We start from the raw sequence: 26,995 nt of genomic DNA on the forward strand, positions 1-26,995 counted from the left end.
TTTAAGGTAAGAAAAAAGTACATTTTGGCCCTGGCCGGTTGGCTCAGCGGCAGAGCATCGGCCTGGCGTGCGGGGGACCCTGGTTCGATTCCCAGCCAGGGCACATAGGAGAAACGTCCATTTGCTTCTCCACCCCCCCCCCCCCCCCCGCCTTCCTCTCTGTCTCTCTCTTCCCCTCCCTCAGCGAGCAAAGATGGCCTGGGCGCTGGGGATGGCTCCTTGGCCTCTGCCCCAGGCGCTAGAGTGGCTCTGGTTGCGGCAGAGCGACGCCCCGGAGGGGCAGAGCATCGCCCCCTGGTGGGCAGAGCGTCGCCCCCTGGTGGGCGTGCCCGGTGGATCCCGGTCGGGCGCATGCGGGAGTCTGACTGTCTCTCCCCGTTTCCAGCTTCAGAAAAATACAAAAAAAAAAAAAAAAGAAAGAAGTGCATTTTTATAAAATAAACTAAAAATTGGATATTGTTTCTAGATGTAGCAAAGAAGTGCTAGAGTTGCTCAAGATCAAGCTAAAGAGAATGTGAACCACAAGAGAGCTACCGAGTGGGCTAAAATGTTTGGTTATATTCTATATTTAAATTTTGAGCATGCGGGCAGACATATAACATGAAATAATAATTTTAAATTACATGTAATGTCATAAAATTCATATTCTTTCAAAGAAAATGCTGAAGTGTCAAATTAACAATACCTTTAGGATCCTCATATCAATTTTTTAACCTTGATAAAGCTTGTGTTTAAGTTTAATTTCACTATACAACTCATCATCTATAGAGAATATTTCTTTGTCATTAGTTTTTATTTTTTAAATGTATGACCCTTCTATACTATATTTTTTTATTTTTAAATTAGAATGGACATACAGGCAATTATAACCCCTTCTTTATGATAATCAAAGAGCATTACATAGTAGGGAAGCATTACATGTTTACTTGATCTGATTTCCAGTTTTATGCTACAAAAAATAATATTAAAAAAAATCCTGCCATATTTCTTTAAATTCTAGTATCTTAACTCTATTGAATAAATAAATAATAATGAAGCTATTAGGTCAAAGGGATGAGAAATTTGAATTTTAATAAGTTACAGCAAAATGACTTTCAAATAGTTAACAGCATTTACAGAATTGCTCATCATTTATAAGAAAGCGTTTTTTCCCCACCCTTGTCATATTAGATGTTACTAAATGTTTTTAATATATTTTTTCTATCTGGCGGGTGAAATTTGGATTGTACTGTTGCTGATGGTGGTGCTGTGGCCATCACTTCATTTCTATGATAACAACTGACATCTGGCATCTTCTCACAAGGTTAGCCATCAGAATCAGTTCTATAAAGTGATCGTTCTCATCCTTTTGAATTATTTCTGTGGCTCTGTCATCCTCCTTTAAATTGTTTTTTGTACATCCTTGAAAATTACAGAGATTATTTGCTCTCAACAAATCACTCATTATTGATTTTAATTAAGATAATTCTCCCATGAAAGTGTTTTAAATTTCTATATAACCAAGCTTTCATAAAAACATTCTTGTAGTTTGCTAGAAAATATATTAGAAATTCAGAGGGTATGCAGAAAAATTAAGTCGAAAGCCTTTGTCTGCATTTGGGACTAGGCAAAATCATTACTAGGTGTATTGTTTACCAGACACACCCAAACTGGATTTTTCTGATTTTTTAGGGTTATGTACTATTGTTTTACTCCCTATCTACATCAGGATAAGTTGCAACTAAGAGTAAAGGTTAAATTGTAGAACTAATCAAAATGACAGTGCCGCTTCTCTGAGAAACTTTTAAATGATTGCTGTCCAAAATAAATTCTAAGGACTTCTGTGCTGTAACCGAAATATTTTCTTATCTGACTTAAACCACTTTTGTATCTTTCGGTAAATTAATTTCTTAATTCCTTTAACGCCTCTTCATTCTTTTAACGCCCTCCCTAAGACACAGCTGCTCCTGCTTCTTTCAGCAAGGCACTGCCCGGAGAGCCCGCACTTGCGCAGGATTGTAGGTGGGCCCTCTGGAAAGGTAGAGGAAATGCAGAATTCCTGATGGATAAATATCAGAAGCTCAGTGTTTTCAAAAACTTCAGGTTTGAATCACTGAGGTTAGAAGTCAGGCTGTGGTGCCTGACCAGGCGGTGGCACAGTGAATAGAGCATCGGACTGGGATGTGAAGGACCCAGGTTCAAGACCCCGAGGTCGTCAGCTTGAGCGTGGGTTCATCTGGTTTGAGCAAAAGCTCACCAGATTGAACCCAAGGTCGCTGGCTCAAGCAAGGGGTTACTCGGTCTACTGAAGGCCAATGGTCAAGGCACATATGAGAAAGCAATTAATGAACAACTAAGGTGTCATCAACAAAAAACTAATGATTGATGGTTCTCATCTCTCCGTTCCTGTCTGTCTGTCCCTGTGTATCCCTCTCTCTGACTCTATTTCTGTTTCTATAAAAGAAAAAAAAAAAAGGTCAAGCTATGGGCTATGGATTTACTTGAAGGATTCGAACAATGAAAAAGGAACACCTGTGTGTGGGGGGGTGCTGTCAGAAATATTCTGTGACTTGATCTGGGCTGGTTACATGGGATTGGACAGCTTGTGAACATTTCATGAAGCCATGCACTTAGGATTTGTGCTTTTCTTCTCAGATAAAGAGGGAAAAGGGGAAACATACATATAATTTATTTAGTATTTACAAAATATCTACCTCCCCAATATCTTCCCCAAACATGAAGGCTTCTTTTTAGCACCTGCCACATTGCTAACATTTAGATGTATGAATATTAATGAGTGCTAGTGAACAGCAAAAAAATACATGACTAGAACACAAAACATGTAGATATACTCGATGAATTCAAATTCTCTAGTCTATTTAAATAAATATCTAATATGGAAGAATACACACATATATAGAAGGAACTAGAGATGGTAGATAGAGTTAGAGAGACAGAGATAGACATAGACATACTCTGCCAGGTTTCTACTAGAAGTCCTGACTCAAAGCCAAGTGGTTTTATATTCACCACTGTGACCATTCATACTTTTGCAGAAATTGTAAAGAGAGTCACATTTTGGCAACTACTTAGAAGGAGGGGACCTGGAGCTTTAAATGAACATTTTGCTCATATACGTAGCCTCAGTAGTTCTGCAGTCAATACCTGACTCTGTAATATATGAGTGGCCACTCGTAAATGCTTTATCTGGATGAAGAAAATATAAATGTATCTTTTCACTTTTTTCTTTATTCTAAACCAAATGACACTCAACAAACAAATGAATCAGTAGAATAAGAATACCAACTAATAAACAGCTGCTACCATCATAATTCTGCATTTAGCACAATTAGAGCAAGCATATAGAAAACAGAGCAGTAAGTTCTTTTTATAACATAATTTTCCTCTAGGGAACAATACCCTTTTTCTTAAAGGACCAGATAGTAACTATTTGAAACTTTGTGCACAAAACAGTCTATGTTCGAACTACTCTGTTGTTGTAAGGAAAAAACAGCCATAAACAACATCTAAACAAATTCAGCCACATTCCAATAACATTTTATTTACAAAAACAGGTACTTCAGACAAACCTGAGAGAATATTTTTTAATACAATTATTCCTCTGATATTAAGATACAATTTTTTTTGAAATAGAATGAAACAGAACCAATAAACAATCGTTTTCTTCAGTACTATATTACTACAGGGGAAAAAATGTTCGTCTTTGAATGATCAAGAATTGCAGATTATTCTCTATGCCTACATTATAAGCCCATAAATGACAAATACAGAGGATACAAAGTCATGTCATATTGACCTCTCCCTTACCTTAGAAAGTTTTCACATAGGTTTTTTAGAAGATTTGTGCTTTCCCTGCTCTGATTGCCGAATGTGGAGATAAATATGTCCTGTGACAGCTGACTTCTGAGTCAGCACTCAATTTATCACTGCCCCTCAAGCACATTTTCCAGAACCTGACAAAAACATTCTGAAAACCTTCAGAGGGGAAAATGAAACCCTCATCTCGGGCTGTGTAAATTACCACCAAGTATCACCATGAATAAAATAAGAATCAATTGATTCATGCTTTTGGAGCATCCTAAAAACAGCAGCTCATACTCCAGAGGCCATTGCTCTGCAGAACTTAGACCACAGGAAATTAGACAGGAAACAGGAAAGATATTAAGTACACTATTTTATGCCAATTTTTTTTTCCAAAGAAGCCAATTATTGAAGATCTCTGAGTGGAAGAGTATTAAACTGGTGCTTGGCTACTTCTCCTAACACTGCTTCCTTCAAATTATATATACCTGGGAGGAAAAACGATGACGTTGAAACATAAAGGCAGGGCCGTCATTGCCAAAAGGACTTAGTTCAACAACCTCAGAGATCCTGAGAGCACAGGAAAGCACATTAGCCTGCATTGGTTTAGAACTGGCTTGAAAGCTCCTGTCCTTAAGAGAAAAGATGTGATACAAGAAACTTGATGTTTCTTATCGGGGAGTAGAACCCAAACTAGTCTGTATGAGAAGGAAAAGAGAATATCTACAACAGTTAAGTGAAGGAATTGCCTACGTAATTACAATCATTTGCTCACAAGTATTAGAATTATAGACATTGCACAAATTAATATCCTATCCTTGAGGACCACCCTAGAGTAAACCTAACAACATATCTATACACAAACATATCGATATACAAGGAGCTGACAAGATATGTTAAATATATAACTGTTAGGTAACAGAACCTGGGATTAGGGACAAGGATGGGCTGGGGAAACAAGTGAATGTTTCCTGGATAGAGTGAGAATCATGCAGGTCTCTGAGATGAAAGAACTTAGGCAGGAAGAAAATGTGTTGTGGGGAGAGTTTATCAAGAAAGAAAGGGCAAAGCCGTCTAGGCAGAATTCAAGGAGCAGAAAATGGCACAGAAGAGATATCAAAGGTGCACGCGTGAAGTGGTTACATGTGTCTGCATACATGGATATGTGTGTCTGCGTATATGGATACATGTGTCTGCATACATGGATACGTGTGTCTGCATACCTGGATATGTGTGTCTGCATACATGGATACGTGTGTCTGCATAAATGGATACATATGTCTGCATACATGGAGGGGGCATGGTGGGAGGCTAACAGAAGTGGAACAGAAGCTGCACTGATTGAGGGCCAGCTTTGTGCCAGGGACTGTGACTTTCATTCATTTAGATTTTAAAACAACCACATAAATGAGTTGCTATTATTGATCACATTCAGAAAAATAGAAAATTATGATTTAATAACTCAACCAAAATCATATAACTAGTACTAGCATTAAGGTCAGAATTCAAATCAGGTAGTTCCTTGTATAACAAGTTCACTTTGCTACACAAGCGTGTCAAGTTAAGGCAAATCTACATATTTTTTAAGGCTGAGTGCCAGGCAAGGTAATTCTCCAGCTTATTGAGAAGGAAAACAGCAGACACTAAATCATTTTGAGCAAGGACATGAAAAAAATCACAAACTGATAAAGTATAATCGATACTGAAGAATTAAAAAACAAAAGTATCGAGCAAGTAATGGATTGAAAGTGAAGAGACCACACAGCAGGTTAAAAGTTCAGTTAGCCTGACCTGTAGTGGCACATTTGGAATGCTGAGGTTGTCGGTTCAAAACCCTGGACTTACCTGATAGAGGTACAAATGGGAGGTGATGCTTCCTGCTCCTCCCCCTTTCTCTCTCCCTTCTTTTTCTCCTCTCTCTAAAATGAATAAATAAAATCTTTAAAAAAAAAAGGAGTACAGGCCCTGGCCGTTTGGCTCAGTGGTAGAGCGTTGGCCTGGTGTGCAGGAGTCCTGAGTTTGATTCCCGGCCAGGGCACACAGGAGAGGCGCCCATCTGCTTCTCCACCCCTCCCCCTCTCCTTCCTCTCTGTCTCTCTCTTCCCCTCCTGCAGCCAAGGCTCCACTGGAGCAAAGTTTACCTGGGTGCTGAGGATGGCTCTGTAGCCTCTGCCTCAGGTGCTAGAATGGCTCTGAGTGCGGCAGAGCAACGCCCCGGATGGGCAGAGCAACGCCCCGGATGGGCAGAGCATCGCCGCCGGGTGGGCATGCCAGGTGGATCCCGGTCGGGTGCATGCCGGAGTCTGTCTGACTGCCTCCCCGTTTCCAGCTTCAGAAAAATAAATAAATAAAAATGTTTAAAAAAATTTAAAAAAAGGACTACAGTTAAGTGAAATTTCAGAGTGAAACTGCCTGGTAGGGGTAGAAAAGGAAAAGACAACAAAAATGTAAAAGAGAACACAGGAAAGATTAATAGATAAAAAAAAAAGTTTTTAAATTTTTATTCCTATTGGAGAGAGAGAGAGAGAGAGAGAGAGAGAGAGAGAGAGACAAGAGCATTAATTTGTTCCTGTATGCGCCCTGATCAGGGAACAAACCAGCAACCTCTGTGCTTCTGGATGATGCTCTAACCAACTGAGCCTTCCAGCCCAGACCAGAGATAAAATTTGAGTCAGTTAATATGGAAGCTGAGAAGGTACTGGGAATAGCAGACGTTTCAAAATGGCTGAATCCGGGATCATGGGAAGAGGAATGTTTGGAGGGATGAAGATAAGCTGAGTTTTAATAATATTCTTGAGGCATTAGTAGGATGTTTACATAGAAAAGGCATGTAGGCTGATGAGATAGCCCAAAAGTCCCTCAAATTCAACATGTTTAAACTAAATTCATTAAGGTCAACAAAAAAATAACAGCAAACCCACCCGGCTCTGATTCTCCTAGTCGGTGTCAAGGCACTGCCTTTCTACTGCTGTAATGTCAGAGGCTAGAGGTAGGCTTGATTTCTCTGCCTCTTTCGCTCCTATACTCTTCACCAGACTGACATAAGCACTATCCATTCCACTTCATAAATATCACCCACACTTATCTTTCTCTCCATTTGTATCACTACTGCTGTAATCTAGGCTAAAGTAATTACTCACCCTTATTCCTACAATGGCTTGCTATTGGGTTACACAGCTTCCATCTGGCCAACCCAACAATTCATCCTATACACATTACAAGCTAGAGTTATCTCAGCAAGACATAGATATTGTTGTTCACAAATCCCAACTCCCTTAAATCATCAACTGTGTATAATGCTCTAAGGTTAAAGACAAAACAGCTTTGTGCCAGTCATTTGTGCCAAATGACTTATCTGTAAACTCAACATATCCACTCCAAACTTTCAGTCCTTAAGTTTGCCTTTATTTGACATATGGGGGGGGGGGAGAATGAGTAAAAGGGGGAGGAAAGAGAAAGAAAGAGAGAGGGAGAGAGAGGCAAACAGAAGAGAGAGAGAGGAAGGAAGAGAGAAAGAAACATCATCTTATTGCTCGGCTTAGTTGTGCATTGATTACTCTTCATATATGCCTTAACCAGGGATCGAACTGGTGAACCCAGGGTTGAGCTGGCAACTCCATGCTTGAGTTGGCAATCCTGGGCTGAAGCCAATAGCCTCAGGTTTCACATTAGTGACCTCTGCATTCACGGTTGATGCTCTGTCATTGCAACAGTCAGGTCCTGTAATACATACTTTATGTGCTTTTCTGCCTTTGCTTCTTTATTATCTCATTAAACCAACTCATCCTTCAGACCTTAGTTTATAATCACTTCTTCATAAAACTTTTCAAACCCAATTGACTAAGTCAAATACTACTGTTATATTTGGAGCTTTCATTTCAGGAGCAATTTCCAATTTATTTGCATTGTTATTTGACTTGCTTTCTTTCCACCTCAACACCAACAATTCATATTATTGTATAATCTGCTTCAGCCTGACATCTGCTCCACTACTTCACTGAAACCGTCCTTTTGAAGGTCAACAAAGAGCTCTCTTTCCCAACCCGGTAAATAGCCTGAAGTCCTCTTGCTAGTCCTCTAAGTTGTATCTGACATAGCTGAACAGCCCTTTCTTATTGAAACACTTTGTAGCTAGGTTCCCAGGGAAATACATTCTCCTGCTGCTCCTTTTCACTTAACCTTCACAGATTTCTCCATCTTTTGTCTTCCTCATAAAATGTTGGCTCAGCAATGAACCTTTTTCTCTACCTACACCCAAATCCTAGGTGATCTCTCCTGGTTTCAGGCACACAACTCTCACATTTCTGTCTCCAACTACTTTCTTTAATATCAGCCTCATGTAATCAACTGTCTACTTAAACAGCACCTCTTGGATATTGTAAAGGCATTTCAAATGTAATATGTCCACAGAATGGGAAATGTTTTAAAACTAAATCTAAAATAGTACTTTAAAAATAGCAACCACTCTCTATCACTTTCCTCTTGCACTGGGTTACTTTTCTTTATGACAGTCATAGGTAAAACTTTTTGTGTATGTATGTATGTATGTATGTATGTATTTTATATAGTGAGAGGAAAGGCAGAGAAAAGACTTCTGCATGCACCCCAACTGGGATCAAGCCCACTAGGGGGAGATGCTCTGCCCATCTGGGGCAATGCTCCATTGCTCAGCAACCAAGCTCTTCTTAGTGCCTGAGGAGGAGGCCATGGAGCCATCCTCAGTGCCTGGGGCCAATTTGCTCTAGTCGGGCCATGGCTGCAGGAGGGGAAGAGAGGGAGAGAGAGAAGCAAGAGGGGGAGAAGTGGAGAAGCAGATGGGCAATTCTCCCTGTGTGCCCTGACTGGAAATCAAACCAGGGACATCCACACGCTGGGCCAATGCTCTACCACTGAGCCTACCTGCCAGGGCCACATTACTTTGCATCTGTTCCAAGATATTGTATGTTTTTGAATGTACTATTTTCTGTGTGTATGACAGAGACAGAGAGACAGACAGACAGATAGGGACAGATAGACAGAAAAGGAGAGAGATGAGATGCAGCAATTCTTTGTTGCGGCACCTTAGTTGTTCATTGATTGCTATCTCATATGTCCCTTGACCAGGAGGCTTCAGCAGAGCAAGTGACCCCTTGCTCAAACCAGATACCTTGAGCTTCAAGCCAGCAACCATGGGGTCATGTCTATGATCCCATGCTCAAGCCAGTGACCCTGTGCTTAAGTTGGTGAGCCCTCACACTAGCCAGATGAACCCATGCTCAAGCCAGTGGCCTCGGGTTTCAAACCTGGGTCCTCTGCTTCCCAGACCAATGCTCTATCCACTATGCCACAGCCTGGTCCGGCTGAATGTACTATTTTTATACTGCATTTCTGATGCCTAGAAGAGAAACTGGTCTCAAGTATGTGATCAAAATATATTTATTAACTAAACAATAAATTCTTAATATCACTCACTCTCACCAAACTGTAGAGTCACTGGGAACAGAATCCATCTATGTGTTTGATTAGCATTGTTTTCTGAGTGTCTGGCATATGGTACTCATACTCAAAATAATGCCTTTTGACTGCTTGAATAAAATTAATGTTGCAGTATACAGAAGTGCAGTGTTACCAATAACAAAGAGGATAGAGTTACAACAATGAGTGAAGCTATCAAAAATAAAAAATGCTGACAAGCTGAAGATAACAAGAATTTGACAAAAAAGTAAATGCACTTAATAACTTGGACATTGACCTAGCTTTTCAGGCCAATTTAAATATAGGTACATAATGATGCAGATTATAATTGTCTAAAGAATTAGTAAGAGGCACAGAGACAGAAGCCCGAAGGGTCAGTATGATTTAGTAAATATTAATCCTAACACGATGTTTCTTCATCCCATATGCCAGTGTTGAAATTTCCTGCACCGTTATGTAAACTAGGACTCCAATATCTCTCTGCTCTGCACTCTTCTCTATGGGGTATCTTAAATCTGAAAGTACTGGAATTCTTATCTTTTATCTTTGTGTGAATAAGGAGCTAGACATCTGAAAGTTATGAGGATAGGTCATTGCTTAGAATGGAGATCATTGCTATGAAGTTTCAAAGTTGGCTACATGTACGTAGCATTTGAGCCTTCTTCTTGAAATATTGAAATTGGGAAGTACAACTAAATGAGGATTTTTCTAAGTTTAAAGATTTTTGAGACATTAACAAGACAATATAGCTTGTACCCTATGATAAGGATAAAGAAGAACACCATAGAATAGCAGAAGCCAGGAAGTGGCAAGAAACTTACGAGACAGTCCAATAAAGATCCTTTGTATCTTTGACTCTAAGCTGGTCAGAACAAAAATGCTAGTTCAATTTCTCACATTGGCCAGAATTAGGACTATGACTTAGCTACGGTTGGCTTTCACTTGAATTTACAATTATACTAGCAAATAACCCCTGCGAAGAATAAACACAGACTTAAGAATGCAATTGAGTAGATGCTCCCTGAGGCTTTGTTTCATTCCTCACAAAGGCTTAGCCAAATTCAACACCAGCAGAGCCCCATGCAGAGGGAGAAATCCTCTCAGTGAGCACACAAGGGCAGGACGTGAGATTTAGTCTTTAACCATCTGGGTGGGGGCCATGCCAGCACTCAAAGGCTAGTCCTCTTGTTTCAGTGCCATTCTTGCTGCACAAAAGATAAATACTCCTGTGTTCTATTTCTTGTGCTTCATCAAACCATTCAAATTTTTAGGGCAGGCGGCTTGGCTATGGCCTACCACACACACCACTTGGAATATGGCCCCCAGCCCAAAAGGAGATGGTGAAAGAGCTCATCTCAAAGGTCAAGTAGTCAATTTAAGAAACAGAACTGAGTATCAGCTAACAGAGAATAAGCATTCCTTAGGTACTAAAAGGCAGCTGAGATTTTGCTCATCATGTAAGGAGGAACAAGTCTTCACAAGAATTAATGAATAGTTTGTAAATAGTTAATGTCTTGGCAATCTAAAGTAGATAGTGAATGAAAAGATTACTAAAATAAAATCTTAGTCCCAACCTACAAAAATGAAACTGTGGAATGAGTGGAATCCAGACAATATTAAACAGAGGGAACCTTGACCTCTATCACAAAACTGTAAATTAGGTTTTTTAATTGTTTTGTACTGTTTGTCCTGGAATAAATATCATCTAGAAATACATCAATTTCATTTAGTGCTGTCAAAAAACAAAACAAAAAAAATGAGAAAAAAATCAAACATACATGCATTAAGAATATCTTATCAGAATGTAACCAATCATAAAATCTAATAATATCCTAGCCTGAAAGTTTTTTTCTTTTCAGTTTTCATTTCTTTATGGAGCTACACTTCTTTAAATCTGACAAATAAAATTAATGAGGACACAGGCTATACTGTGCTGTAAGCAAAAAGACACAGTATCCATTTTATTTTTAGGTCACAGTTAATCTTATTAATATTGCTTAGGTAAAATTACACAGAAAACAAATAGTAAAAATTAAAAAGCTATTTCTGGAACAACTTCATTCTGTAATTTCCGATGTTCCTCATAAGTGAAAAAAAACTACACTTGCAAAGTAGACTAGTGTATCACCATGGAGGAATCCACTTGAAGCTAAAGTTTGATATCATTCATGTTTTCCCTATAAAAATGCCTTCATTTATCTCTGTAGTAGATTTGTGCTTATATGGAAAGAATAGAGGATGGTTAAGGCTATCAGAAATCAAAATTCTAAACATCTGACCAACCACTAGTGAATTATAGCTAGTAATCATGATTTATAAAAAACCTTCTGTAAGCATTTTTTTTCCCACATTTCTTTCAATAAATATTTGATGTGGCTGAGAAAAGTATTTTCTTCCTGTTGTCAGTGGCACATCATCATTCAAGTGAGACTGAGAAAGTGACACAGCACTGGGAAAAAGAGACTAGGTTATTTTCTATTCTCTCCACATGTGTGACCTCTTGGACTTCTGTTTACTTCCTATAAGTCCTTCAAGTCTACATGCTTGTTCTTGTCCAGTACTGAACATGACCCTGACCCTTTCACTTTGTTATATCTAGCTTCAAAACTGAATGCCAAAATCAATTCATGGAAAGTGTCAGAAATAAAACCATTGCCTAAGTCTAACTTAAGCTGCTAATACTGGAAAACTGAAGTTCCAATGACTATACTTGCTCAAATTAAGAATAATGTCCTTCTCTTAAAACAGAATAACATGATTGAATATTATCTCCAGGATGTGTACATATAGTTCTTATTGTTATGCACCAAGGGGAAAACATATGTTAAAAAGTAGGTGCTTCAAAATAAAGAACCTAGAAACAACAACAAAAAAGTAGGTGCTTGTTCAGAATCAGTACAAACCATATTGAAAAACAGACAAAGAGAAGGCAGAAAACAAGGTATTTCAGAGAATGAAGAAGAGGGCTTACCTCTTTAACAGAGTAGATTGAACAATGAAAACATTTTTGACCCAGGAAGATACTTTGAGACAACTCATCACCCCTAATCTAAAAGAGAGGCATTTTCAAATTTAATTTATTTACTTATTATCTTTTTATATACTTCTTTTATACCAAGTACTATTCTAAGCACTGAGAGTTGTTGGTTGTGTTTTTGTTTTTTTTTAATTAGAGACACAATGGGAGTGTAAGTAAGGTAAGAAAGAAGTGCAGACAGAAAGGGTGTTTAAAGTGGCTTTCTGAAAAGGAAACAGGAGATTGGAAGAAAACAGTGACAGTAGTCATTCATGAAGAGTTCAATGGGGGCCATGTTATTAAGCATTGCCTCCAAGCAAAGGTACAGAGAAGTTGGGGAACAGTGGTGAGCAGGACTGAGGTAATTTGGGATATTAATAATGTTTAAATTAGAACCCAAATTTAATTGTTATGCCCATACCAAAAATAAAAATAAATGATACAAAGAGGGAGAGGTTAAAATAGTCAAGTTTGTTTTTCTTTCCTCTTCAGGAAATATGAAGTACATGTGGCAGGATTGCATGAGAACGCTGCCATGGAGACCAGAGAAGAAAATATGGGCACTTATAAGAATTACCAGAGTCAATCTGAGATGGGAGATCACGGATTTATTATGACACCAGTGTTCATGGTTTTGTGATTTTCAATAGCTCAAGCAAAAAAAAAGCTAAGCCAAATTGCTCAATGGAGACACGGTAAGGATTTTGCCAGATGTAAAATGGAAGGAAAAGTGTGCAAAGAAAAGGAGATTTGGGCAAAAGAGTTTTTAAAGTTGTATTCTACAATAGCTCTTCTTGCCTGAATAGTTAGAAGAAGGTACATGAAAAAATAAAAGTCATGGAAAATAACAAGGTCTGTGAAGTTACTGGAGACTGTTGGGAGACAGAGAGAACAAGGTGATTAGAGTTTGTACTTCATCATTTCAGAGATGACAAGGTACAGGAAAGACAAAGGTTCAGAGTGGAATTACTGGTGAACACAGTGTGGCATGGAATTTCTGTGGGGCGCTCATTGATTTATCAATTTTTATACTTTATTTTTTCTTTTACAGAGACAGAGAGTCAAAGAGAGGAACAGATAGGGACAGACAGGAACAAAGAGAGATGAGAAGCATCAATCATCAGTTTTTCTTTGCTAGACCTTAGTTGTTCATTGATTGCTTTCTCAAATGTGCCTGGACCATGGGGCTACAACAGATCGAGTAACCCCTTGCTCAAGCCAGCGACCTTGGGTCCAAGCTGGTGAGCTTTGCTCAAACCAGATGAGCCCACGCTCAAGCTGACGACCTCAGGGTCTCGAACCTGGGTCATCCTCATCCCAGTCCGATGCTTTATTCACTGCGCCTGGTCAGGCTTAATCTTTATAGTTTAACTAATCATAATAATAATGACAGCAGATACAGATAAAGGAAAACTGTTGTCCAAATATCTAAATCTGAAGGAGTAAAAAGATGAGAGGATAGGTGATAATAATATAAAAGGCGAAGAAAAATAAAACAATACATCTTAAACAAGCTCTATGTTTTCCATGTCACATGGTAGCGCCTGAATGGAGTCACACATTCAGGTAAATTGTGATTACCATAAATTCATCTTAGTCAACCCAAATGGCCGCCCCATATTTCCCAGATCCTAGCACGTTAAAAATATAAAACATTCTCATGCATACAATCCATTCCTACCACTCATGTTCATAATTGCGGGTGGCTGGAGCCAATCACAGCTGTTCTCCAGGACAACACCAAATTTTTATTGGATAATGCGTGTAATGTACACAGGTCGTTGTATGGCTCTCATGGAATTACATTTTAAAATATGTGGTGTTCATGGTTCTCTCAGCCAAAAAGGTTCCCGACCCCTGCCGTATCTCTCTGGTTTATAACTTCTCCAAGCTTGTCTAAAACTACAAACTTTCTCCACTTTATTCAAATTGTACAAAGAAAATTTAAATTCCAGAAATATCCTTAATTTAGCACTATAAAACCTACAGACCTATTTGGATTGTTCCTGTCTCTCCTTCCTGCCCTCTGTCTTTATACAGAATGTTTCTTGTGGTCAGAACCCCATATGTCTTTGATCATATTCAACTCCACATTCTGAAGTATCCATTAAGTGTCTCTTCTTTATACTTTAATCACTTCAACTACTCATAGTTAATTTAAACATGCTAAACAAACAAACAAAAAACAACCCATCTTAGAAAAGTAAAATTTGCCATGGTCGGATAGGTTGGTTGGTTAAAGCATCAACCTGAAGTGCAGAGGTTGCCCGTTTGACCTCCAATCAGGGCACATACAGGGGCAAATCAGTGTTGCTGTCACCCTCTCTCCCTCCTTTCTCTCTCGCTAAAATTAATAAATAAAAATTTTAAATATATCTTTAAAATAGTAAAAGTTCTTCCAAGTTTCTCTTATTCTCCAGAAAAGGCTCTATCATTTTTCAAACATTAATTTAAAAAAAATTCAAATTAGTTACAATTCTATTTTAATTTCTTGAACTCCTGTTCACTTCTTAACACATTTGTATCTAGGTTTCACCCCAATCACTACAACAATGCCATCTTCAGCTAAAATTACCAATGATCTCCTTGTGTTGAAATTCAATAGAATTTTTTCATCCTCATTTTAAGTAATCTCTCAGCAGCATCTAGCAGTAATGATCACTTTCTTATGTTTTTCCTGTCTTTGGAATATCACAGATTTCTGTTATCAGTGTCCTCTTCTGAGACAATTTATTTCCATTATTTACAATCAATATACTCCAATATGCTCAAAAATATCACAGTTCATCAAGATTTGTTCCTAAAATTACCTTCTTTCTCACTCTAAGTTCTTTCACAGGGAGTTTTCATTTCATTTCATTACATTTCATTTTATTTTGTTTATTGATTTCAGATACAGAGAGAGAGAGAGAGAGAACCACCCACATCAATCTGTTCCTATATGTACCATGACTGGGGATTAAACCTGCAAACTTTGTGTAACAGGATGAAATTCTAACCAACTGAACTAGCCTGCCACAACCCCAGATTCTTATTCACTTCAAAGGAATCAATTCTATACCATTCCCAACGTATGTATCTCTTTCCCAGGTTACAGCTCTCAAAATGTTTATTCCTGGAGCCCACTGCTCATGCAAGAGTTACGCTTGGATGAATAAAAGGAGTACTGGTTTCCATAATAGGGTAAAAGAATAATGATCTCTAGACTTACCTTTATAACTTATTTCATTGCCTTTATTTGGTAAATGCATTTCCCTCAAGACCTAACACAAATTCTAAATTATCTGTAATTTCTTTCTTAGTCTCTCACTTTCCTGATCTCCAATAGCATCCTAGATGTACCTCTGATATACATATTTCTGCTGCTGCACATAGCCCGTGGTGTTAAATTTCTACCAGGTATCTTCCTTCAACCCCCAATTTAAAACTGGAATCTGTCAGGACCATGTTCTAGTCATAATTTTCTTCCCAGAATCTACTACTCTCATGTATCATAGCTGCTCAAAAATTTTTTTAATGAATAATTGAATGCCAACAGACCAGTAAATTATGCTCTAGGGTTTTTCAAAGCGATATTAATAAATGCTCCCAGAAGGAGGGACTCTGCGATGAAAAAGGATCGGGCAAGTTTGCACTAAATCCCACTCCTGGAGATTCCAGCGCATACTTGCATCGGAGGAACTATAAGAAGTCCTTAAAATAGAAAACTATTTAACTTTGTTTAATGTTTAGATAAGAAATGCTCTCTTCGCCTTTTCTTTTTTTAACACAGGTATTAGCATTCCTCGAACAATGTTTCCATATGTCTTAACATAGTTTGGATTTTAGCTCATTAGGATCAGCAAAACTGACGTTAAAGAACCAGGGAGCACGCACATTCTCTTCACCCAGAATGTTCCCCAATGCCAAGATACAGCTGCTAATCCTTTCAATATAGCTTTGACATTTAGAGAAGAAATTCTGATAAATGTAGACCTGCCGTATTATTGACATATACATCAACTCTAAAAAATTCTTATTGTTTCTTTATTTTACAATTACTGTTTCTTTTTACTAATTTAAAGAATTAAAAAAGCCTTGGCTGGATAGCTCAGTTGGTTAGAGCATCGTCCTGAAGCACAGAGTTTGCCTGTTTGATCCTGGGTCAGAACACATGCCAAAACAGATCAATGTTTCTGTCTGTCTGTCTTTCTTCCTCTCTCACTAAAATCAATAAAATAAACATTAAAAACATATAAGAACATTGCCCAACCATAAAGAATAGTATTATTACAGCCCCATGAAACCAAGTGCTCTTACAAAGATAACAGTTAACTAAACACCAACTGCACCACCAAGCTGTTACGCAAGTGGCCCGGAGTGAAGCTCAAAGACCATGCTTCACTTTCACATTGTATTTTAATAGCAGAACTTAGAGTACATTCAAAACGAGGGACCGAAAACAAAACAATAAACCTCCCCCGAGTGGCTTTCATGCTCTGCTTGCTTCCATGTGTGAGAGTGAGGGGACCTCTATTTGCCAAATAGAAATTTCTGACATACGCTGCGGCGAATAACATTATGTAACAATAAAGCACCCATCCTGGTAGTCAGAGCTCTTATTAAGAACAACAGGATAGCAAAGTGACTCATAAGCTTGTGTGCTCTTTGTCGAGTCTAGTAATTTGGGATAAGTATGGGGAAGTTACAAGTTGTTTATGTGCAACCCAAAATGACAGGCAAGGGAAGTTACTAAGCAACATTAAGTACTTGCATTTTTCTAATCTTTAAAAGCTGCCACAAGTCGAATAATCTTACAATATAAACAAAGATAAAAAAAACACAACAATGTGGGAGTCATGTTGTTGACTGAATGAAAATGTGTTCCTTAATAATTCTAAAAAATCTGATTCACCAGGAGTTCAACTGTCTTGGTTTTAAGGATTACTTCTGGTATATAAGCCTCTTTCACTCACTATTATCATCACAAATCTGTTCAATAATAATAATAATAATAGTAATAATAATGCATAACAGGAGGGTGGTAGGTTTGAGACTTTTAAGTCTTGAAACCAGTCATGCTCTAGCAAATAGGCCCACTGTTCTCTCTTTGAGCTTTTTGTTTCTTTCATAGCATGTTTTATAACAACAGTAAGTCAGGTCCTTGAGCCTCCCTTTATCATCCACTGAAGCACCCGCAGCACCGTGGGTGCTTGTCTATAATTTTACTCTTTCTTCCCCGAGCCTGACATCAGTATCTGAAGGATGGAACGGGAGACAGTGTCACAGTGCTCGTAGTTCTGCTTCTTACGGTAATAGTTTTTAATAACTATGTCTATTTATATGAACTTTAAACTTCCCAAAAGTAGCTGAGCGTTCTTTACAATCTCTAAAATACCTGCTATGTCAGGCAGGCAAACCAGAATTCCCTAGTCTTTATTTCTTTTCATTAAGGACTCAGCAAAGGGATTTCTTGGTCAAAAGCCCAGAAAGAACCATTTCCTAACATTCTCTGTCTCAGCAGAACAAGTTGCTGAATAAACTACAAACTCATATTTTGGACTTAAAGTTCTGTTTTCAGGTCAAGGATCCTGTAATAATGCTTTTCCGTAGTACTGCCATTTCTTCTCCTTCCCAGCTCATATAATTCAAAAGGAATCGATTTAAGAAGTAATAGATTTCCTCACATAAGAGGTCACATTTTCCTAGTATGCTTACACACAAATAACGGAGTACTCAATATAGATAAAAAGCAGAACATCACTTTTTAATATTAAATGAATGATAACTGTGATTGTGTTAAGAATGTCAGAGGAAGAAGATGAAAGACCTCGTGTTATGGTTTTAGGGAAGGGGAAGGAAATTAAAATTTCTGATGGGTGATTAAATTCCAGCAACCCTTTTGAGTGTGTTTACATGTAACTCATTTATTTGTATTAAATATCACCGTTCTAATAATTCAACAAAAACCTTTTTGGGCAAAGTAATTAGTAAAGTATACACTACATAAACAGGGTGGTTTTTATGATATTTATTATGTTTTGAGTCTCATAAATTTCTATTAATAAAACTAAAATAAAAAGTGCTTTTTGATTTAGATTTTATTTAGAACATTTTCTTTGCAATTAACACATTACACTTTACTTGAGAAAATATCCAAAGTAAATAAAAAATAATAAATTACTAATATTTTATTTTATTTTTTTTAGCAAGAGAAATAGAGCTAGACAGAAAGAGAAACAGATAGGGACAAAAAGACAGGAAGGGAGAGAGATGAGAAGCATCAATTCTTCGTTGAGCCACCTTAGTTGATCATTGATTGCTTTCTCATATGTGCCTTGACCGGGGCAGGGGGAGGGTAGTTACAGCAGAGTGAGTGACCCCTTGCTCAAGCGAGTGAACTTGAGCTTAGGCCAGTGAACTTAGGCTTCAAGCCAGTGACCTTTGGGCTCCAGCCAGCGACCATGGGGTCATATGTACAATCTCACACTCAAGGCAGCAACCCCATTTTCAAGATGGTGAGCCTGTACTCAAGCTGGATGAACCCACGCTCAATCTGGCGACCTCTGGGTTTTGAGCCTGGGTCCTTAGCATTCTAGGCCAAAGCTCTATCCACTGTGCCACCGTCTAGTCAAGCTGATAACTAATATTTTTGGATAATTATTTGTCTGCTGTTCTATGTCCCTTGTGTGCTGATTAAATCATATGATTCTGTGAATTGGATATCATTTCTTAAAATTGAATTTTTTTTTTATTAAGTGAGAGGTGGGGAGGCAGACAGACTCCCACATATGACCCAACAGGATCCACCCAGCAAGCCCTCTACCAGGTGATGCTCTACCTATCTGGGCCACTGCTCTGTTGCTCAGCAAACAAGCTATTTAAGCACCTAAGGGGAGGCCATAGAGCCATCCTCTACATCCAGGGCCAACTTTGCTCTAACCATTCAAGCTATGGCTATGAAAGAGGAAGAGAGAAAGAAAAATGGGGGAGGGGTGGAGAGCAGATGGTTGCTTCTCTTGTGTGCTTTGACTGGAAATCAAACCCGGACTTCCACCTGCCAGCCAATGCTCTCCCACTGAGCCAATCGGACAGGGCCTTTAAATGGAATTTTTGGGGTGACATTAGTTAATAAATTTTATATAGGTTTCGGGTATACAGTTTTTTAATACATCATGTGTACATTGTACTGTGTATTCACCACCCCAAGTCAAGCCTTTTTCTAACACCATTTATCCCTGTTCCCAATACTCTCTTCCACCAGTTCTCACCTTCCTTTCCCTCTGGTAATCACCATACTATTGTTTGTGTCTATGAGTTTTGGTTTGTTGATGTTTTTGTTTGTTTGTTTTTGCTTAATCCCTTCACTGTTTTTACCCAGCCCCAGTACCTCCTTCCCCTGAATATCACTTTTATTGTTCCTGTTTCACAAAGAGAACTCTAAAGCATAGAATGTAAGTTATTTGCTCAAGGTTACCTAAGTAGTCAAGACTTGAGGTCAGGCAATTTTAATGCAAAGAATAAGTGTTAAACCTTATATATAAAAGTGCCTAAGAAGGAATAATAAAATCAAATAAGCATCTTTTCATATTGATAAAATTATATATGGAGTTAATTTCTCCACACCTTAATCTACAATTCCATCATCATGAATAATCAAAGCATTATATAAGCTAAAACTCTTTATGTATATATTTATATATATGATATACACACATATGTTATAAAGGAAGGCCCTGCTGTCTTATCCTGAAGTTACTATATTGATAGAACTCCCTTCCAAAGGAAATTTAAATATATTGCTTCATATTCATTTTGATATGCCCCTTAATTTTTGTGAGCAGTACAGCTATACCACTTCTAATTCCATCTGTCTTTCTTCTGCTTTAAAACTGAATACTTGATAACTGATCAATGTGGATTAGAAAGAGAATACAATAGAGTTAATTGACCCAAGATACTTTTAATAAAAAAATATATTTGGAAAGTCATATATGATATCCATACAGTTCACACTATTACAATACTTAAATACTAGATGAAAGAAATTTAAACAATCATTAATATGTAAAATCTAAATTATTTCATAAACTGAAAGTGCTTTTTTGGGGGAAGAGGAGTAAGGATTGATTGGCTGAATTAATATCTTTTCAAGATTATTTATCAAAGAAAATAAGAATCAAAAAACAATTTTTAAAAAGCTCCATTTTACAATTTTACTTCATTGTCCCACAAGAGAAAAACATCTTTGATAAATTTCATTCTAAATTATTTATTTTATTTTATTTTTAAATAATTTTAGAAAGATTTTTTTTTATTCATTTGGGGGGGGGCATGTAGCATCAACTCCCATATGTGCCTTGACCAGGCAAGCCTGGGGTTTTGAACCAGCAACTTCAACATTCCAGCTCGATGCTTTATCTACTACGCCACCACAGGTCAGGTGATGAACCTTATTCTAGTATTTATTACTCTTACCCACCAAAGATACATTAGTACCAGAAATTAGCTATCATTAAAAAGTTCAAAATTGTGATCTGGAAATAAATATGCCATCTGTCATATTCAAAAATACTGTCCTATACTTTATTTTATTATTAAGTTTGATGAGGTGACATTGGTTAATAGAATCATATAGGTCTCAGGCATACATCTCTAATATACAAGATCTGTATATTGTGTTGTGTACCCATCATCCAATACTACAGAGTATGGTACATGTCTGTACATGTCTTTTGAGTAATTTTATACTAATTATGAGTTTAATTTATTAAAATATACTATGTGCCTCCAGCCTTGAAATTACATTTAAAAGACCACTCTCTACTCTTTTTGCAGAAAAAGACTGTAGAAGTGGAACTACTTATCCCTTCAGGGAATTGAATTAGAGCTTTGAATTCAATTTATAAAAGAAGTGTTTATTGACTTCCAATATTGTATTAGAAACTATGCTTAGCACTCAAGTTCCAAAGATAAATAAAATCTGGTTTCCTTCCCCAAGTGTAGAAAGGAGAGTATTTCAACCCTCTAACAGGGCCGTGGACCGCATGCGGCCCACTGAGGCCATTTATCCGGCCCCCCACCGCACTTCTGGAAGGGGCACCTCTTTCATTGGTGGTCACTGTATGTGGCGGCCCTCCAACAGTCTGAGGGACAGTGAACTGGCCCCCTGTGTAAAAAGTTTGGGGACCCCTGCATATTCCACAATAAAGGCAAGCACAATCTCAGGGACGCTGCAAAGGACAGTGGGGTAGAATCCACAGAGAATCCCAGAAAGTCATGAAGCTTAAAGGAGAATGACGCTTCATCAGGTGAAACACTAATGGAGTGAGGGCAGAGGATTTGGCAGTAAAGAAAGAAATTACTGACTCAGGTGAAGCAGAGACAAAAGCAGGACAAATAGCAAGAACCATCGAGGGTTCTAACAAGCCAGTGATAGTTAACAGTGAGTGGACCTGGAACCTGTTAGTTAAAAACATGGCTTCTAGAGCCAGACTGTCTGATTCATACCTTAGCTCCATTCCTACTCATTTCTAACTGTAAGTCATTTAACTCTCTTTGTTTATTCTTTTTAAAATGGGAATGGGGATGATAAGCATATGGTCAAGATTACATATGCAAGATGCTTATATAAGCAATTGACGTATAGTAAGTACTTAAGAAAAGTTCCTGTCATCTTTAAACAACAAGAAGAGATCTGAAGCCTCATATTCAAAAATGAACTCTATTCATAACCTTAACCTATGGGGTCATAAATGGCAAGAAACAAGAGAAAACTCCACCCTACACACACACACACACACACACACACACACACACACACACACGTGGCAATAACTCAGTAACATCAAATTTCCTTATAAAGCATAGATATACATGTATACTCTGATTTGGAATGTGACAGCTTGTGTGCTCTTTGATCTGTAGTGATTGGCATATTGCCAATACAAAATAACTGAGTCAAAGACATCCTGTTCCTAATTTATAACACAATACAGATTCTCGTTAAAAAGAAAAAAAAAAAAAGAAGCAAATCCTTCATTTCAAATTGTTGACTCAGGTAATATTTTAAAAATAATTTCAGCTGTTTAAATTTAGTATGCTGTGAAAGACTTATCTTAAAATATTTTTTGGCTTTCTGCCCATTATATTTTCATTTTATTCCTTGTTAGCATTTGTCTTCTGCAATAAGAAGACAAGTGACAGTAATCATGTTATTCTCCTTAACACTTCAACTTCTACCTAAATGAACCATTTTGTTTTGATCCTCAGCAGTTAAAGATGTCCTTTTATTTCCTGGCAAATTTTCACCAAGTGATTATTCAAGAACTAGTGATATTTTCATGCACTCTCTGACCTCTTCAGTAATCACCTGACCTTTCTCTCCACTCTCCTTTGAATCATAATTTACTAGGCTTTAAAAAAATACATAAAGGAAATCACATGAACACATCTAATTTCTCTAAAGACACCTTACAATTATTTAAGGAGATGTTTTGAGTCTGTGCTTTATCTGTGACTTTAAAAATCTCCCCACACAGCACAGTTTGTTTTTAAGACTCTCATAGGACACAGAATCTGGACAAGGTCTCATAACAGCCTTCTACCATGTGATCTCTTATTCTCCTTTCAACCCCCTTGGTGTCTGGACCTTATAACTCCTCTTCTCCTATGTGAACTCCATCATCTTTCCTGGCAAACATGTCCTCTCTCTCTCTCTCTCTCTCTCTCTCTCTCTCTCTCTCTATATATATATATATATATATATATATATATATATATATATATATATATTCACAGTTTATGAAGCCATAGCAGAGCACTACAATAGGAATGGTTGTGTATGCCAAGTTTTGGGGTCATTTTAGGTTTCAAATTAGGTAGATCTAATCTTGGGTACCAATAAAGGAGGGAATTTTCTCCTAACTGGTATGATTTCTCAAGCACTCTCAATAATAAAGTCACTCCACTTCATCAATAACAAACCAAGGAAACAAAGTGATTAAGAATTAGCCTAGTCACACCTGGGGATTATCCTAGCCCACCATTTACTAAATATGTTGCTTTAGGCAGTTTGCTTATCCTCTCCAGGATTCAGTCTCTGGTAAATGGAAGAGAACGTCATCTCCCTCCTGCTGCTGTTACCACATACATGACAAGACCTACTGAAAGGGCTTAACCTAGTACCTGTTGAGAGTGCATTGTGTGGTGAGTAAATCATACATGCAGGTAACCCAAGGAGCTATTAAGGAGGTGAACCTACTTCACAGTTAATACCTAAGGGTGAATAAGTGCATGGGAGTTTTACCTGAGCTAAGAATTTGTGTTGGTGTTTTACAAGAGAGAGAAAATGCCAGAGAAGGGAAAGGGCGATTGGAAGTGGCGCCTTTAAAATTTTGCCTAGAGCTTCCTTCAGGCTGGTGCTCCGAGGCTAGAGGGTATGACTTTTAAGAGAATAGTGCACCAGTATTATGCATACATAAGTACACTTCTTTTCCTGAAACCAGCCAGAAGGAAAAGCATTTAGGATAGGATATTCTCAAAACGTCATTTTAAGTTTATATATATCAGTGTCATACTCATGATTAGTAGGCAGAATTAGATTGAGGGACCAGCAGTTATTTTTGTCTGACTTTTCTGGTTACAGGTATTCCTTCTTTCAAAAGTGTGCAAGAAAAAGCAAGAATCATAAAACACTTGTCTAATTCAGACGCTGCCCCAGCAAACCATACCAATGGTTTAAACCTTAAAACAATTGTTTCACTTAAAAAAAATGGTTTTGGAAATCTTCTCAGATATGACTTGAGGTTTGCTCACTAGTAAAACCACCAAAATATGAAGCAAAGTTATTTCCAATACTCAAACTCCACCCATCTAAGTTTCTATCTTAAAGAAGTTCTGACAAATTCTCATTTGATCTCAATTCCTATCAATTCCAATCAGGCTTTGATTTTTCTTCTCTTTAGCAAAATACTCAAGGTTCAGGAAATAATCTATTCAGAGTATCAAGGAATTGCCTGTAACTTGCTTCAACCATATTCTTTGAATTTTTGTGTAGATGTTTCTTTTTCTTTTTTATTGCTGTCTAAAATGTTTAACCACCTTCATGCATATACTATCGTAACAAATATACCCCCTAAGTTATATTTACTCAGGGAGTTACAAAGTGATAGGTAGAATTCTGCCCTGAGAAATTATGTGTTTGTGTGGGATGGATTACCTCTAACAAATAGGGTATTTCAATAATGGCAAAAAATATCATATCTACAGATCTTCAGATCCCAGCAGAAGTAGGCAAAGTAACTCATTACATTCAGAATGTTTTATTTACTTGTAATAAAATAATGAGAATTAAGTGGATTAGAAAAGGGTAACACAATTTAAAATGAAAATAATAGAATAAAAGTGATCCTTAGTTTGCTCTTTTCTAATAACAAAGAATTTCATAATTACATACTTTGCATTTCACAATGGTTATTTCACAAATTTTGATATTCATTTACACTATAGAATTTATGGGCACATATTTATGTGTCCAGCTGAAAATACTGAGTTCTGGTTTAGGGTACCTCTGTTGTTTTGTTTGTTTGTTTGTTTGTTTTCATAATCTTTCTTGGAGAAGACTATAGTACTTCAGTAATTTCTTCTATAATCCTGCAACTAATTTGTAATGCTTTTATGTAACATAGCCTTTCTGCTTGAGGAATTGTTTTTATTTTTCTTCGTTGTTAAAATCTGGTCAGTGGGAAAGGGACCTGGTTAGATACTTCAAGATTTTTCAATTAATTATTTCTGGTTTCCCTTCTAGAAAAGACCTTTAGTACTCCGCTGGCATTCACATTGGTCATTAGCTTTACAATGGGCTGGCCCTTGCTGACCTATTTTTACCTCCTTTTAAAAGAGTTGGTTATCTGCAATTTGAGCAACCAGTTGGAGTTGTTTTTTTTAAAGTTTGTTAAGCCTTTTTTTTTTCTTTATACTTGACAGTTGGACACAATATAGCTTGGTTCTAAGAATAAAGTCATCTAAAGTCATCAGTTAAAACCACCACTCTTAAATCACAGGGAAGGGGCCATTCAGCCAGCAGGGGAAATGATTGTAGTAGTTAAGTTAGCAATGGGGGAACCCTGAACATTCCACCCACTCAAGAGTATTTGAATTTCAGTTTATCATATCATCAGTGTCTCCTAGGTTGTTGCCTAGCAGTTATCTAGAGACCTACTTCACGTTCTGTTTTGATTTAATAAAGTAAATCAAAGACTCCTGGTTTGCTTTGTTTTGATGGCTTCTTTATTTTACAGGTGAGGAAATAAGTCTGCAAAGAAACTTTTAAACAATTCACTGGGCATTTGAAAGTCTAACCCAGCCTCCTTGATGACTTTTCTGTTGAAAAGACAAGCTGTCATCCCTTAGTAACTTTCAGGAGACCACACTTGTATTTAAATCTAGAGCGCCAAGACCAGTTTTGCTGCCTTAAAATCACAATGGACGGGGACTTTCTACATACCTAGCCGACCAGCGCAATCTGTCTGCAAATAACCGAGTAACCGATTCCAGCAGAACTAGGACAGGAGTCAGGAGGACAAACCTATGCCTCATCTCCTGGAGAATTCAAAGCGATGCTTCTCTAACTTTCCTCACCATCTCTTCTTGGCTGGCTTCCCTTCCCCCGCACCACAACCCCAGAAAGCCACCCAAATTGTTAACCATGTCGAGTTTAACTTACTGCAGTGTGATGCAGAAGAAGGCTGGGCGCATCTCTGAAGCGAGAGCAACTGCTTTTCCTGAGAGCAACTGGGACCAGCCAGCCACCAGGATCCTTCCCAGTTCGCACGCTCTGGGCTCCGTGAGAAAGCTCCCTCTCCGCTCGGCTTCCCCAGAGAAGTGGAGCTTCAAGAACTCTGCTCCCAGCATCTCCTCCTCCCTCCTCCCACCCCCTTCCAGCACACACGGCCCATTCTAACTAGTGTCAGTGAAGATGGAAATCCACTTCCAGTCAACAACACAGGCTGCCTGCAGCTACCAGTCCCCGAAAATTGGCAAGTCCAAAGCAGCAGAGCCTGAAAGATGTAGGTTTCCGGAGCCTGAAAGTCACCCCTGGCATCCTCCTCTCCCCACCTCTCACTCCTCCCACTTCCCTCTCCCTTTCCGCGGCCACCTCCAGTCTCCCACTCAGGCTAGTTACCACGGAGGATTGTTTTATTACCCATACCAATAAGCACCAGAAGGCGACTGAATTTGTCAGAGCTGAAAATACCTGTTGTCCGTGACTAATGCTCTTCTCTCATCGCTTTGAGTCCTTGATTTATCTCAAGACGCGCTGATATTGGAAATCTGTGGAGTGTGCGAGTGTGTGTGTGTGTGTGTGTGAGTGTGTATGTGTGTGTGTTGAGGAGGAGGCGAGCTGCGCGGCTGCAATAGCCCTGCCTATCTCTGGCTGCCGCTTCTACAGCTGCCGTTGCTACTCTTGCTGTTGCAGCTCAGAGAATAATGAGACAGGGAGACAGTGCTTTTCAGCTCTTTTAACTGCTGGACCCCTTATAAGACAAGGAAGGAAGCTATGCAGGTATCAGTGGCTATTGTCCAGACAGTAAGCTTGATTCAAAATGCAATTGCTACGATTCAGGATACATTGCCTCTCTAACACAAAACCTGATACCAGTCTCCCCTCTCTTACTAACTGTAGTCCTTGATGGGTTATTTGTTCATCAATTACCTGCTTGAACCACTTCTAGTGATAGTAAC

General features: G+C 38.2%; 1 protein-coding gene across 3 annotated transcripts in view; it reads right to left on the bottom strand.

Moving 5' to 3' along the window:
* The window catches only part of DGKB (diacylglycerol kinase beta), a 647,089-nt gene extending 620,523 nt beyond the window's left edge, over positions 1-26,566 (bottom strand). Inside the window, exon 1 of one of the 3 annotated variants that reach the window (XM_066239339.1) lies at positions 26,508-26,566. The gene's annotated coding sequence lies outside the window, so the exon portion shown is untranslated. Of the gene's footprint in view, positions 1-25,976; positions 26,209-26,507 lie in introns of those variants that run through there. The other 2 variants (XM_066239338.1, XM_066239340.1) reach the window with 2 other exon arrangements.
* Between the last annotated feature and the right edge of the window lie 429 nt (positions 26,567-26,995).

This window comes from Saccopteryx bilineata, chromosome 7 (assembly GCF_036850765.1).
Source record: "Saccopteryx bilineata isolate mSacBil1 chromosome 7, mSacBil1_pri_phased_curated, whole genome shotgun sequence".
Lineage (NCBI taxonomy): Eukaryota > Metazoa > Chordata > Mammalia > Chiroptera > Emballonuridae > Saccopteryx > Saccopteryx bilineata.